This window comes from Cupressus sempervirens, chromosome 1 (genome assembly GCF_028749045.1).
Source record: "Cupressus sempervirens isolate cs-2001-9-10 chromosome 1, ASM2874904v1, whole genome shotgun sequence".
Classification (NCBI taxonomy): Eukaryota; Viridiplantae; Streptophyta; class Pinopsida; order Cupressales; family Cupressaceae; genus Cupressus; species Cupressus sempervirens.
The window spans coordinates 6,966,737-6,970,121 of record NC_143118.1 but is presented as its reverse complement, the minus strand read 5'-3'; the positions used below and the strand labels follow the sequence as shown (position 1 = coordinate 6,970,121).

Genomic DNA, 3,385 nt, shown 5'->3' with positions numbered 1-3,385 from the left:
TTCTGGGCTGCTACTTTGTGTGTATGTGGTGACGGGTATGAGGGCGATGGTTACCAGGAAGGCTTAAAGTGCATTGGTAAGTGGTATGCTATTAAATTTTGTGTTTTTGGCCATTGTTTTTCTCTAGAATTGTAATGGGTGTATATTATTTATGTAGAGGAAACCCCTTTTGTCTGAAATAAAGCTGAGTTTTTGTATATTCCCCTTCAAAGGGTTGAAATTGGTTGCCACGCAATTAAGCCCTTATTCCCCATCTTCACATCTTGCATCACCCGTCAGAAACTCTATGATACTGTGTAATTAGGTGTATCCATGGCCTTAGATCCCTGCATCCTTGTAGTTTTTATATTCTCTCTTGAAGAATTTTCTCCCCTATCAAAATTGAGATGAGGCATCCTAAGAAATGTTGATTTTATGGAGGAGTTCCTCACAGTTAATACCAATTAGGGGTACCCCGTTCACTGTCTCCTGAGAGAGTAGTACTGTACATTCTACACAAGTAAAATTGAATTGCTACATAAAAGCTTGTTGTAGTTTAAGTGCTGCACCTCGCTGAGAAAAGGCATGTTTACTGTTGCTATTTGCCAAACCTTCTCGCTGATCTAATTTCTTGGATGATGGATTGGAACTACAAAACAATTCCATTCATTATAGCTCACAGATAGAGATAAAAGTATTGAATACTAAACATTAAAAAATGGGCTTCCAAATTTGTTTGAAATGCTATCAACATGGTAGTTGCAACTCACCATAACCGATGGAAGCAGGTACAAATATGTATTAAAGGGGGAAAAAAAATCTTCAATATGCAGAATGTGAACCAAAAAAAGGGAATTCACCTAATTAAATAAATAGACAATCTCACCGAGTCTAGGGGTGAATTAGTCACCAGATTTTTCAATTTGATTGTAGTTGAATCTTGCCTAAAAATTAAATCTTGTTGCAGATATTAATGAATGTGCTGATTCGAATCTGAATGACTACATTAAACCACCAAAGGGAACATGTCTGAACTTGGAGGGTAATTTCACATGCTCTTGCATGAAAGGAGAAGGCAACGGTAGAACGAGTTGTATAGAGAAGACCAACATAGTCATCCCTATGCTTTTAGGTATTCTCTAAATGTTGTTAATGACCTATTCCTGGTTAAAATTATCAACAATGAAATAATGCAAAATATCTCTGGAGAGATTTTTTAATGAAATTTTAAATCACGCTCTATAATACATCATTATCAGAATGATCCCTTCATTTGTAAACCATGCAAGTTCATTTCTAGATTAGATTGTATGTATTTCTTTTAACACCAACATTTGAGATCAATATTTTGGATCAATCATCAAGATTTGAAATAGCAAAAGATTAAAATATATCCCTGCATGAGGGGTATCAATTAATGATGTTAGATTTACATTTTGCATATTTCCCTATACATTTTGGAAATCTAATATCGTTAATTCGGCAATAGAAACTAATGAAATTTGCCACTTTGTGAAGCAGGGATCTTTTTATCGCTGGTGGGAGGATCTTTGATTGCAGGGGCCATATTTTGGGTAGTGAAGAAGAGGAAACAGATGATTCTGAGAAGAAAATACTTTCTTCAAAACAGAGGCCTTCTGTTGCAGGAATACATATCTTCAGACAGAGGATGAAGGAAAGCAACAATTTTCTCAGAAGCAGAGCTCATAGAAACAACCAATAATTTCTCCGAAGACCTTAAAATTAGAGTCGAAGGTTTCGGTTATGTTTACCAGGGAAAACTAGCAGAAGGTAGAATGGTGGCCATAAAAAGATGCAAAGAAGTTGACGAGGAACAAATCAATCAATTCATCAATGAAGTCATAATTCTATCTCAGATTGATCACATAAACGTTATAAAACTTCTAGACTGCCGCTTGGAAACTCGAATCCCTTTACTGGTCTACAAATATGTCTCCAATGGAACCCTAGCTGATCATATCCACAGAAAGGATGAGATGGAATGCTTGACATGGAATACAAGATTACAGATAACAATAGACACTGCAGAAGCACTGGCTTATCTGCATTCTTCTGCGTCAGTTCCAATTGTGCATAGAGATATTAAATCTGCAAACATTTTACTCGATTTTGCATGTTCTCCAAAGTTATCTGACTTTGGATTGTCCCATCTAATGCCAATTGACAATACCCATTTGACTATAGGAGTGAAGGGAACATTTGGGTATTTGGATCCACGCTACTTTGTGACTATTTAGCTCACACACAAATCAGATGTCTACGGCTTTGGAGTAGTAATGTTGTAGCTCTTAACCAGCATGAAACCTCTGTTTGTAAATAGAGCAAAAGAGCAATGCAATTTGACGGCCTTGTTCTTGTCTTAAAAAAGCTAGGGTCTCCTCCATGAAATATTCGATCCTTGCTTAATGGGAATGGATGACATCGAATCCATGACAAGTGTGGCTAATTTAGCAGAAGCTTGTCTAAATGTGGATGTGTAGAGGCAACCTTCCATGAAGGAGGTTGTTCAAGAGCTCATGTGGATTAAAAATGGGAAGATAGGAGGGGGAGAAGGGCATACTTGGGAAAGCCAAACAAATGTTAATGAGCAAGAGACATCTGTCCTTATCGACTTAGAGGAGAAGAGCCACAATAGAAAATCAGTGAAGTTTAATGAAAATACCAATGTGTTTTACTCGCTTTCTGTATCCAATGTTTCTTCTACTTGATAGGTAGAATGCATAAATGCTGTGGTGGGTAGTGGAAGATAATAAACTATAGTGAACGGTAGACTATTTCTCAAATAGGATCAAATAATGAGGGCTGAAAATATTTAGTAGATCCACTTGTAACAAGGTTCTTTTGGTTAATGGCCACTATAATGAGGCCGGAAAATATATAGTAGATCCACTCGTAACAAGGTTCTTTTGGTTAACTGCTGCGCATTATTTTGTGGACTACTATAGTTGCTTTTTTTTAAACAATGATTTGAAGTTGCTTGTTTTTAAACAATGATTTGAATTTGAATTATTTTATACAAAAATTTCTCATAGAAAATTTGATAACAAATTAAGAAGGAAAAAAATCGAAATGAATAAGAAAAAAATTAGAAATGAATAAGAAAGAGAGATAAATTTATGAAGAATCTGATTTTTTATAGTAAGCAACTAGTACTTATTTTAAGCAATGGCTTAGGAATTTGAGATTAGAACTACTTTAATATTTGACATAATAGAATCCAATGTTGCAACAAGAGAAGTACAAGGTGGATACTTTTGGTTACCATTTTATGGAGACAAAATCAATTTATTTATGTTTAGTGTGTATAACATATTAAGAATATCTTAGCCTCTTTGGTTGTAATGAATGTCCTCATGGCTACAAATAGACATTCCCTTTTAAGTTT

General features: G+C 35.3%; 1 pseudogene; it reads left to right on the top strand.

Annotated features, from left to right (window-relative positions):
* LOC149575871 (wall-associated receptor kinase 3-like) lies at positions 1 to 2,750 on the top strand (annotated as a pseudogene).
* Positions 2,751 to 3,385: the final 635 nt, after the last annotated feature.